Consider the following 12,569-nt stretch of genomic DNA (forward strand, 5'->3'; position numbering starts at 1 on the left):
GCCAAGCAATCCACAAAGAGCCCTCATCAGCTAGAATTTTCCTGATGAGCATGAAGCAGCATGCCCTACTCCAGTCAGAAAGTTTCCTCAAGCCCAGACCACCCTCTGATCTTAAAGAACAAACCTGACTCCAACTCACTCTAGCCCCTCTAGCTGAAATATCACAACCTTTCCAAAAAAAACCTCATGCATAATTTTTCAACATCTCTGATGACCCCTCTGGGCAAGACCAGCTGCCTGCTCCAATAGCCAAAGATACTAAACAGAACCGACTTAACCAACTGTAGCCTCCCCCCAAAGCGTAAGTGCTTGCTCGACCATTTATCAATTTTATCCTTGATTCTCACAAGTAAAGCTGAGCAGTCTTTGCTAGAAAGTTTTCGAGTAACCAAAGGCACACCCAAGTACCTAACAGGCAACTGACCATGCTTGAAACCAGTAGCTATACAAATCAGATCCAGACTACACCGAGGCACCCCGCAAGCAAACAATTCAGATTTCATAGCATTAAGCCTTAAGCCAGAAAGTTCATAGAATCTGTCTAGAATGCTAACAACACCCAAAACAGACTCCAAGGATCCATGGCAAAAAATGAAAAGGTCATCAGCAAAACAAAGATGAGTAAGTGAGATTTTTTTGCATTTTGGATGGAACCTAAACACTCCATGCTTAGCAGAAACATTCAATAATGATGAGAGGACATTCATCACTAGAACAAAAAGATAGGGGGATAAAGGATCACCTTGCCTCACTCCTCTAGCACCCCTGAAATACCCTACCAAACTGCCATTTAAAGAAATAGAGTACCTAAGAGTTGTAATGCAAGCTTTAATCCAACCACAGAAAGTTTCAGGCAGGCCCAAGGCTTGAAGGACAGTCAATAAAAAGTCCCAAGAAACAGAATCAAAAGCCTTTTGAAGATCAATCTTTAAGGAACATCTAGGGGAGAGATTTTTCCTAGAATAACCCCTAACAATCTCTTGTGCAAGCAATGTATTTTCAGCAATATTTCTACCTTTAACAAAAGCTGACTGACTAAGGGAAATCATATCAGGAAAAACAGATGCTAGCCTAGTAGCCAAAATTCTAGTAATAGTTTTATAGACAACTGAGCAGCAAGATATAGGTCTAAAATCTTTGGCCATACAAGCATTTAAAGATTTAGGAACCAATACAATGGTTGTGGCATTAAAGGCTGGCAGGAGGGAAGATGAGTGGAAGAAGAATCTTACTGCATTAAGGAAATCACTGCCAACAGTCTCCCAGGCTGCCTTGGAAAACCAAGATGTGTAACTATCAGGCCCAGGGCTTTTGTCCTTACCCTGCCTGAAAAGAGCTTCCTTGATCTCCTTATCAGTGATCTCTCCAACAAGGTAATCACCAGTACCCTCAGGCAAAGAATAAGCCAGCAAAGATTGTAGCCAGACCACAGAACAACCCTTAGCAAAGGGATCATCAGTACCAATGAGATGCTGGAAAAATTTTAGCAATTCAGCAGCCATGCCATCAAAAGATTCATGCAAACTCCCATTTTCATCTTTGATAATTCTGATTGTGTTTCTCTTCTTGTTAGACTCAACTCTCTGGTGAAAAAACCTAGTACTTCGGTCACCTTCTTGCAACCAATGCACTTTTGCTCTTTGTCTATAAAATTCAGATTCAACTGCTTCAAGTGCAATCAATTCAGCCTGGATCTTTTTCTCCTCAGCCACTCTTCTGTGGCCAACATTTGCAAGATTAAAGATCTGAATATTTTCCAGCTCAGCTTTCTTCGCAGCCACTCTACCAGAAATGTTAGAAAAATATTTCTTATTTAGATCCCTTAAGAGAGGCTTAAGCCTTTTCAATTTGCCAAACAAGTTTAACATAGGGTCACCAGCAAACTGTTCCTCCAAGAATCCTTAACAACCCTCAGAAAATCTTCATTATCAGTCCAACAATTGAAAAACTTGAAAGGTTTAGGCCTATGGATTTGGGCAGTCTTCTGAGTCCAAATAATCCCAGGGCAGTGATCAGAAACCCCTTGAGCCTGAAACTCCACAGAAGAGTCAGGAAACTCTAGCAACCATTGAGAATTAATGAGGATTCTGTCTAACTTTCGTGCCAGGAAAGAGTCTTCTTGCTTATTGGACCAGGTGAACAAAGGGCCAGAAAATGGGTGGTCCTGCAGCTCCAAATCAATCAAACAATCTTTAAAATCCTTCATATCAGAAGTGCAATACCAGCCCAAACTACCAAAATCAGAGCTTTCCTGAGCATTGGCAGTAACATTGAAGTCACCTCCAATGAGCCAAGGTGAGGAACCAATTACAGAATCTAAATTATTCAAATGGTCCCAAAGTTTTCTTCTCTCCAAGCTGTTATTACTGCCATAGATAGCAGTAACCACTAAATTATGCCCAGCCACATCACCTATTATAGACAGGGCTTGATCACAGCCCTTTAGGAAAGAAAAAGATAAACCATTCCTCCACAATATCCAAATTCTGCCACCATCAGAAAATTCATAGTTAGAAGTAACATTCCAATCCGTAACTAGAGCAGCAACAACCTTAGAGTAATTACAACTTCTCACTCTAGTTTCTATGATGCAAACAACATCAACATTTAAATCCTCCATTCTCCTAATCACTCTACTTAGCTTGAGGCCATTATTTATTCCCCTAACATTCCAAAAACACAAAATCATTTATTTGCAACAGAAGGGTCTCCACTACAACTAACCTCTAAACCTTTGGCCCTATCCACATGGTTTTTCTTTTTTGCCTTAATTTCATTTAAAAGCATAGCAACTCCCAGAGATACTGTCCTAGCTTTCCTAGTGCCTTTAAAAACTGCACCCCCAACAATAGCCTCCATTTTGCTAGAAGAGCCAGAGTTGTCCTTCCTTTTCCCCCTAGCCTTCTTTTTTTTGATTTAAAGAGTCCTGTAAAGTGGGGAAGTCACCTCCACAAGCAGCTTTAGTCACAACCTTATCACCAACAATCCCCATGTAAACAAAACCAGAAGGATTACTCTCCTTGAGTTCATTAACAGCTAAACCAGGATTGTCAACATTTCCAGAATCCTGAAGAATATTTATAGCATCTCCCTTTAACTCTTGCATAGGGGCATAATTACAGGCATGAAAAGCCTGAGTCTGAACAGGCATCAAATCAGAAGCACAAGGATGTGTATCAACCTTTGAACAATGAGGATGACAATCAGATTTTCCCCTATCTCCATTCAAAGTGTCGATGTTATCCTCCTGAAGAGCAAGAGCAGATATAACTTCAGCACCACCCACTTTCAGGCTAGTAACCATTTGCTGGTCCCCCTAGCCTGTATTATATCAGAACATAGAGAAAGCTTTGGGAGGCCAGAGGGACCAGCAGCTCCATCTTTAACAGAAGCAACAGAAGCATTCGGATTCACCTTCCTTCTCCAAACTGGAACCTCTTTAGTATCCTTAGCCTTCTTTGAGGCCTTGATTACTTCAGCACAGCTAATAGCTAGGTGACCATATTTTTTGCAACTCACACAAACTTTAGGGAGCCATGGAACATACACTCTAACTATTGCTGTGGAGCTATCCCTTAGAACAACCTGAACTACCTCAGGAATAACAGCCCCAGCCTCGACCTCAACACAAACTTTGGCGAATTCTAGTCTTTCTTTAGAAGCAGTGACAGAATCCATATACAATGGAACGCCAACTGCGCTAGCTATGTAACTGAGACCCGTACGAGAAAACAACTCTAAGGGGATATTGAATAATTGAATCCAAATGGGCATACGCTTAAGGTCAAAGTCAAGTTTCTTCAAACTCGGTTCCCATTTCCTAAGCACTAGAGGCTTATTTTGAAAGTGCCAGGGACCATTTTCGAGCACCCAATCTCTCAAATCAGCATTGGAGAAAGAAAAAACGTAAAGGTTAAGCCCAACGAGACTAACCTTAACATGCGCTGATTTCCCCCATAGAATTTCAGCTATTCTCTGCATGGATCCAAAATTGGGAGCATCTCCAATAAACTGCCCGACCACGGAGCAATCCCATTCAGCAATTCCCTCATCAATAACCGCAACAAGAGGCTTGGCGGTAGAAACCCCCTCCACTACCTCGGGCGGGAAAAAATCTAGGGATTGCTCCTTAAATCCTCGAAAAAGCTTCTTCCAATCAAGATCAGTAGACAAAGGTTCCATGAAATTGAGAAACGAAACAAAAGGAGAAGATGCACAAAAACAGAAAACAGAAAACAAAACCAGCGATCAGCAACAGGGAGGAAGAACTGAGTGCCCATTAGACCCGCTATCGAGCGCCCAGAGCAACCCCATTTCTCTCACGAAAAAATATGTGAAATAAAGTGATAATTATTTCTATATTTTTTGGTCTTGCTTAAAAATCAATATTTTCTTCTTCTTTTTAGCTTCTGTCTTTGAAGGATGGATCTTTGTACGTAGGAAATCAACAATTTTTTTCTTTAATTATACATACAATCTTAATGATTGAATAAAATCATTAAAAAGTATCACTAGATTGTTAACATAAAAATAAAAGATTTAAAAGGTTACTATTATTTTTGTAGTAGACTCAATTTATTATTTTCGTTTCTATAGTGTTTTCGTATCAGTTTAGTCACGAAATTGTTTAATTATATCATTTTAAACCCTAAAACTTAAACGTTGATACGATTAAACAATTTCAACGACTAAATTAATACGAAAATATCACAGGAACGAGAATAATAAATTGGATATACTATAAAAGTAAAAGTAAGCCTCAAGTCAAAATAAAAATAATAAAATATCATTCAACATACTCAATAAAAAATTTAGGATAATAATATGAAAAAAATAACTCGAATAATAATCGATTGAAATTATTTGCTCGAATAATACATTTACTATAATAGAACCTAACTCGTATAAATACAATGTGATACTTACCTAAGTCACATGGAATACCATACGAGACCCACCTAGATCACCATGCGACACTGCCCATTCCATAATTTGTTTGAAGCCTCAATATTTCAACAAACAACACTGCTTATGCTGCTCCCTTCTCACTTTTCATGCCTCTGTAGCTCTGCCAGAGAGACGAGACCCAATTATAGAGCTCCAAGCGTCCCACTTGATCAATGGAAGTATGCAGCATTTTTCACTGCCACTCGTATCCATTATTCAAATTTAATCACCAATGGCTACAACATACATTTCATTCCCATTGCCTGCTTCGGGGAGACGCATTGCAATCGGTACATCCGGCCGAAGACGAGCGGTACTCACGGCCAAACTGCTTTTGTCGCGTTGAGTGCAGTGCGACACCCCTCTGTAAACTAAAACATGAATTTGAGAGAGAAAATAGAAAAAAGAAAGAAAGAATGAAGATAACGTAGAGAAAAGTAGAAAAACAAACTTGAAGGATAATTAAAGAAGTCCCTTGATGAGGGAGTAGCAGAGCACGAAGAAGTCACATATGACAAATGATTTCTGCCGAATCCTGTTAATGGCTCGAACAAGAGGGAGAGCAATAAGGGCAGCATCAGCTGCGTTGAAGGGTTTGGCAGCTTCAAGTGAGTCTGTTTGAACCATTAGTAGCTCAAAACTTTTACTCCATGCAATTTGCAGCCCAGTTAAGATTGCCCAAAGCTCCGCTTGGAGAGGCTGCGAAATCAATTGCCTTGTTAAACCTTAATTGTCAGGTACCCTCATGATCACGAAAGAGGCCTCCAACGGTTCCGTATTCGGTGAGACTAGAAACGACACAATCTACATTTAAATAAATCCAACCATGATGAGGAGCTTTCCAAGTGATTTGGAGTGTGTTCCAATAAGCTGGAATTTGAATTACTTTTGCGATTAATTGCTTTCAGTTGCTCTGGTTGAGTGACCCTTGAGCTAATTGCCCCATGTTTGATTCGATACAAGTTTTGAATTGTGAAAAATTACTATAGATGAAAGATTGATTTTTTATTAAATGGTTCGCGGGAGAGATTTCATTTTAGTAAGAAGAAAAAGTGAAAGAAGTGGTTGATCGAGTGAATCGACAGCTTTGGGTGATCTAACACTGTTCAAGTGTTCTGAACTCATTTCAAGTGAAGCTGGTTATGGTTAATCCCGATAGCAGTGGCCTTATGAAGCTTTGGACGTCATGAAACGAGAAAGTGTTCATTGGGAATTCTCCCGTTGATTGGTGTCGTGTTGTTTATCGTTTGGTGGTGCTGGTAACATTGGAAACGCAGACTGTGGCGGGTTCTATGCACAAAAGAGGTTCGAATGATTTGTTGGATCGTCATGATCCACTTTTTCCATGCGATTAGAAGCTTCATTTTATTGGCAGCACCCCTCATTAACTCAGGAATGCACATACAATCTATGTTCGTAGTGTGGTGATGAAAGCTGCTACCAAAATCACACCTGCCTCCACTCTCCTCTGATTGGCATACCCCTACTACCATACTAAAAGGTTCAGGCGATACACTATCATCATTGTCCTCCTTCCCAATGTTTTTAGCATTTAATAATTTGTCCTCCTCGTGGTCCTTCCTTCCCCGTCTGATTCCGGTGACTGCTTCTAGTTTATCTCCGGTGATGCTTCTCTATGGTATTCACTGCTTGACTGATTCGACACTTCCTTCCCCCCCCCCCTTCTTTAACACCTTTTGGCCTTACTTGATGCTCCTATAAACCCATCTCCACCACGCAAACGTTGTGAATGATTTTCCAACTTCAACTACAATTACTTCGTCTATCCTCATTGCACTATCCGTCGAGATGAGAATTGACATCTTCACGCAATCCTTGGATAGGTCTGCATTCTCCCCCAAAGCCTCTAACTTACCCTAGAGTTTTGCCACCCTTTTGAAGGTAGTGTAATTCCAATAATGAAGAGGGACCCTGCCACCTCCAGCTACGATACTCTCTCCGTCTGCACCAAGTTGTCCGACCATAATCTCACCTCAACAAATATTTCCTTCAAAAAGAACCAGTTTGGGACGAGGACTAATATTTCTTCTGTTTATTTCGTGTTCTACATGTGATCTTTGGTCTACTTGTGATTATGTCCTTTTAGTGAGTTATGATTTATTTTTGTTGTATGTTCTGTTGAGATTTGATTCAGGATGGTGTATGGTAGGGAGGTGTAACGGTTGTCTTCAGTTTGGGGCTATTTCTGTTGAGTGTTCTATGTTTATCCTGGTTCAAAGTACTAGTTTCCTCTATTTAGAGCTAAAGAGGTTTTTAACAAGACTTTGAACGTTTCTTTAATAAAATGTTTTCCTTTACTGTTAATTTTTTTTTTTTGGTACTAGCTTGAAACTGAAGATGGAGGCAAACCAGAGTGTTAGCATGTCCGAAACCTTCAAATACAAGGGGACAGGCAAGGCTCTGGCTTTGCTCCTGCTCGGCGTGTCGGCTGTCGTAGCTAATGATATAGAGCTATCAGTTTAACTCGTCTGTAAGTTGTATAACTTTAAAAATATACACTAATGGTTTCTTAACCCTAATAGAGCTCCCAGAAGTGTGGAAGATACTTGTTTCATCTTCTTCTTCAACTGTGTTTTCTATCAAAATAATTATTATTGATTACTAATAATAATGTAGACGTTTTGCCTTATGAAAAAAATACACTAATGGTTCTATAACCCTAATAGTCTAATAGATTGCTCCGTTGATGTTTGCTTTAACAGGTTATCCGTGGCCACCTCTATTTTCCACAATGTTTGATGCTGAACTAATGTGGGTTTTTACCATCACTGTGTGATTCAGTGGAATTGAATTAAAACAGTAGTAGGTGGTGTTTGTTTTTATTGTGTAAGGTCTGTAAAGTTCTTATGTCTGCGCCGCGCAGACCACACGCAGACATTGGGCTTAACAGACCGTTTGTTTTTAGAAGACATAAATTCTTCTAACGTCTGCGCGTGATCTATGCGGCACAGACGTGACCTTATGTCTGCAGACGTCTTCTAACCTCTTCAAAGAGGTTTTATATTTAATTTTTTATTATATTATATTTGATTTTAATTTTAATATTAATTTTTAAATAAATTAAATATTAATTTTTAATATTATATTATAGATATTAATTTAATATTAATTTTTAAATAAATTAAATATTCATTTTTAATATTATATTATAGATATTTAATTTTATATCATAAATTATTTATATATTATTAAAATTTTATATTTATTTAATTATTTTAATTTAAGTTTAAATATAATTTTTTTGGATTTGTTATTTTTAAATTATATTTAAACTTTTTATACAAAATGTAAGTATTTAAACCACATTGCTTAATAAAAAAATGATTTCATTGTTTGAAAATTAAGATTTTAAAATATAAAAAATTATATATTATGTTTTTAAAATTTTAAAATATAATCACAATTAAATAAAAAATAATCATAAAATAATTTTATAAATTAAAAAATATTTTCAAAAAATATTATAATTATAAAAATAAATTATGAATATATATTTAAAAAAAATTAAAAGTATTACATAATTGCATATTTAAAAAATCATATAATTTAATGATCATTTATAAATTTTATTCTATAAAACTTATAAAACTAATAATACATGTGATTATGTGAGACTTATAATAGAATTAATAAGGTGGTGCTTGTTTTTCTAAAAAAATTATTATTGTAGTTGTATGCATTATTTAAATTTCAGTATCATAAAATTAAAATTATTTAAATCTCAATATTGCAAAACTCTTTTAAGTTTAAAAAATCAATTTATTTATATTTCAGTTTATTTTAGCAGTCTGCAGACGTTAAAAAACAAACAGTCTTCTTCTTGCAGACTGCAGACTTTTGATCCACCTCTTCTGCTACAGATGTGGTTCGCAGACTGCAGACCTTTTACCTCTGCAAAACAAACACCACCTTAGTATCGCATTACACGGGTTTTGTAATTTGTTGAATTGAAATAATGTTGTAAAGTAATATCATGAACTTTTTATTGAGGTTGTTCCGAATGTATTCTTTAGTAAATAGATTTATCAAAATTGAATGAACAAGTTTGAATTTTATTTTGTGGCAGAATATACTATATATGCGCTCCGGTAGTATAATTTATAAAATAAGGATAATTTACATCATTCAACACTCAAAAGTTTTTTCGCTTCTGTTTTGGTCACTAAAATTTAGAAAATTTAATTTAATTACTGATTTGGAATTACTTCTCTTTTAGATCAGTGAATAAAAATAATAAGAACAGATAAAATTAGTTGGATCGGAATAATTTTCAGCAGAATATTTCAAGATGTAAGCTACCCTCAAGGTGGATGATTAAGGGATTAATCGTGGTTGATTTTGACCAATTAGTGTATGAATATAATCCACGGTAATTAAATTGGAAAAGAGAAACATATTTATTTTTCATGGATAGCTCGGGCCAATATTTTGGGTGGAAATGGAATTGCTTGTTTGTTTCCGGCAGAATATTCCAAGAAAATTTTTACGTGCGTTGAATTCTTTCAAGGGACCAATAGAAATCCCCAGACCCCCATATTCATTGTCCCTTAAACCAAAAATCTGCTTAACACGTGAGATTATACATCAGAGGCCGTGGGCATGTTACTGATAACGTCGATAGGCCAAGCTAATGATATAGAGCTATCTGTTTAGCTCGTCTGTAAGTTGTTTTCTTTTTCTTAAGATGAATATGCACGGTGGACTTGTTTTTCCCATTGCACCACTTTGTCACCTTGTGATTTTAGGCCTGAAAACTGTTGAGATCCAGGTCGGGATCTGCAACAACAGAAAACTTATTATTCTTTAGATTGTATGCGTCATATTTTAGTCCCGGTGTTTGATTGTTATGATACAACCCTAGTAATCAGGAGCATAGAGAAGAAGACAAAAGATGTATATGGAATCTGAAGGAGAGAGGAGATTTCTTAACAGAAACAACTTACAAAATCTTGTTGTAGAAACCCTCCTCTCTTGATACCAGACCTCTAGTGGTTTTTCTGATACGTTTAGTATAAGTTTAAAAGTATACACTAATGGTTAATTCTTTAACCCTAAAACTAAAAGGGCTCCCAGAAGTGCGTAAAATACTTGTCTTCTTCTTCTACTGTGTTTTCTATCAAATTATTGTTAATTATTAATAATTATGAAGACGTTTGCCTTATGAAAAATATACACTATTGGTTCTATAACCTTATAGATCATGTTTCAGAGATATAAGTAACTAATTATATACATGGAATTGATGTTTGCTTTAACAGGTTACTGTTGGAGGAACCATGTCCATGGCCACCTCTATTTTTCACAATGTTTGATGCTGAAATAATACCATCACTATTGTTAATTACTGGTTATTGGAAATTGAATCACTGTTCTGTTCTTTTCTTAAGATGAAAATGCATGGTGGACTTCTTTTTCCATTGCACCACTTTGTCAGTTTGTGGTTTTAGGGTTGAAAACATGTAAAAAAACCCAAAACCACTTCTTTTTCCATTGCACCTGTTTGACCAAGGACTGAAAGTAATGTCCGCGAGGAAGTTGGGCTTGAAGGAGATGCAAATGATGGTGTGATCAACATGGAAGCAGTAGAGACTTCAGTTTTATTTCGCAGCAGATAAACCCAAGATTATCTGCTTAACATATAAAAAAGGAAATGTAATAACGAAGGTCATCGAAACCCATAAGAGCAGGCCCCCATACACCCACTTCAGCAAATTCAAAAGCACGCATGGGTGTATTCAGTAGTATAACGTTGAAAAGGCATGTCCCTTGCCCAATTGGCAAGCACTGCAAACTGTGAGTAAGTGCTTGGAAATAGTCTTATTTAGCAGAACAGCACCCCAGTCTCCTGTGCCAACTCATATAACCGGAGACCATAGCCACCGGAGTCTAAAACAAATAATTGATATCATTGAGGCAAACATTCACTCTTTTGTTCGCAAACGACGGTGAACACCCAAATTTTCCATGAGATAAACTAAAAACACCAACCAAAAGGGAAAAATCAAACACAGAGAATATCAAAACAGAACAGTCCACACCATAGATCGAATGGCGACGCAGCTAACGATCTCCAGTTTGCAGATTGACAACGACGATGAACAGTACAATCTCATATCCATGGCAGCAACACAACAGAAGAACAAAGTGGCTCTGTTAATATGTTAGATAGTGAACGCTATCAATCGGAGTACGTAAACGGCGTGAGGTTTCACCAGAGAAAACGCCATCGACGACAGTGAAAGATTGAGTGGATAAGAGATTAGGGTTAATAAAAATATAAACTTGGGAAAACTAAGTATTTAGTCAGCCACTTATTCTTAGGGTTTCATTTTGGTCACCCAACTATTTTTTTTAAATTATACCAAACTTTATGTTTTGGTCATCTGCCGTTAAAAAAATAATTATTGATGTGGTATTTTTTTTATTCTTTTAATGATGACACATTAACATTACTGTTATTTTTAGCATCGGTGATTAAAATGTAACATTAAGTATGATTTATAAAAAAGTTGCTTGTGTTCTTAGAACAATTCTCAATTGAACAATGATGATTATATGTTTGAGAAGTGAGAAGACTAACAAGAGAAAGGAAAAAGAACAAATCAAATGGATTTTGAGGTTGATGTGACGCCTACACTGTTTAGGTCAAATTATATTCGATACGATGTCGTTCTTCTTGTCAATCTTTGCTAAGGAAATTGTCTTTTCATTCTTTAAAATTTTGAATTAAAAAAAACTATTAAAATAATAACTAAAAATATTGAAACAATGAAATAAATTTAACCTATCATAGAATGAAATAAACATTGAAATTAAATAGTATATATGCATAGTTGCAATAAAAAAATACATAGTGTTAACGTAACTATTCGAACGAAAACAATGTACTTATTAATCTATCATAGACAATAACAACAATTATCTCAAAATTTAAAATCGACCCAATATTTTTAATAATTACACACTATTTAGTTGTGTAATATGAGATACATTATCTTTTTTTTCATTATTCTTAATTATTCGTTGTTAAAATAAGTGGTTATTTATTAATTTAAAATATTTTATTAAAATTATATTAAAAACACTAAAAAAGGGTTTGGAACCCTACTCTCCAACAACAAGGATGCTTGGTTGCCGGCGTCAAATCCCTTTTTAATTATTATTATTATTATTATTATTATTATTAGGGTTTAGGGTTTAGACTCCTTCCTTATATGTTAACGTATGATGCTTAATTATCTGCAGAACTGCGGCAATCAGCGTGTCCTTTTTGGCTCCAGCCTTTTTAATCTTCAATAAATACTAATAGGTTTAATATAAAAATAAGTACTTAAATTATATTATTATTATTATTTTTATTTAAATGCTTATTTTTTTTCAATCAATTCAGATATGAGCTCAAGTGTTTAAATTATACCCTTTTTTTTCACGCTTGTTTCACCTCGTGTGCGTAATTCTTACTGTCCTTTACATTATTATTTCCTTTTTAGATTCTATCTGTCCTTATGCACTTGGTGGTTGGTATAACGTAACAATCCCTGGTAAAATAATAAAACAAATCTGACTCATGAGTCATTAATAAGAACAAATACCCCATGAGA

This window comes from Hibiscus syriacus, unplaced genomic scaffold, assembly GCF_006381635.1.
Source record: "Hibiscus syriacus cultivar Baekdansim isolate YM2019G1 unplaced genomic scaffold, ASM638163v2 tig00000778_pilon, whole genome shotgun sequence".
NCBI classification, from domain to species: Eukaryota; Viridiplantae; Streptophyta; class Magnoliopsida; order Malvales; family Malvaceae; genus Hibiscus; species Hibiscus syriacus.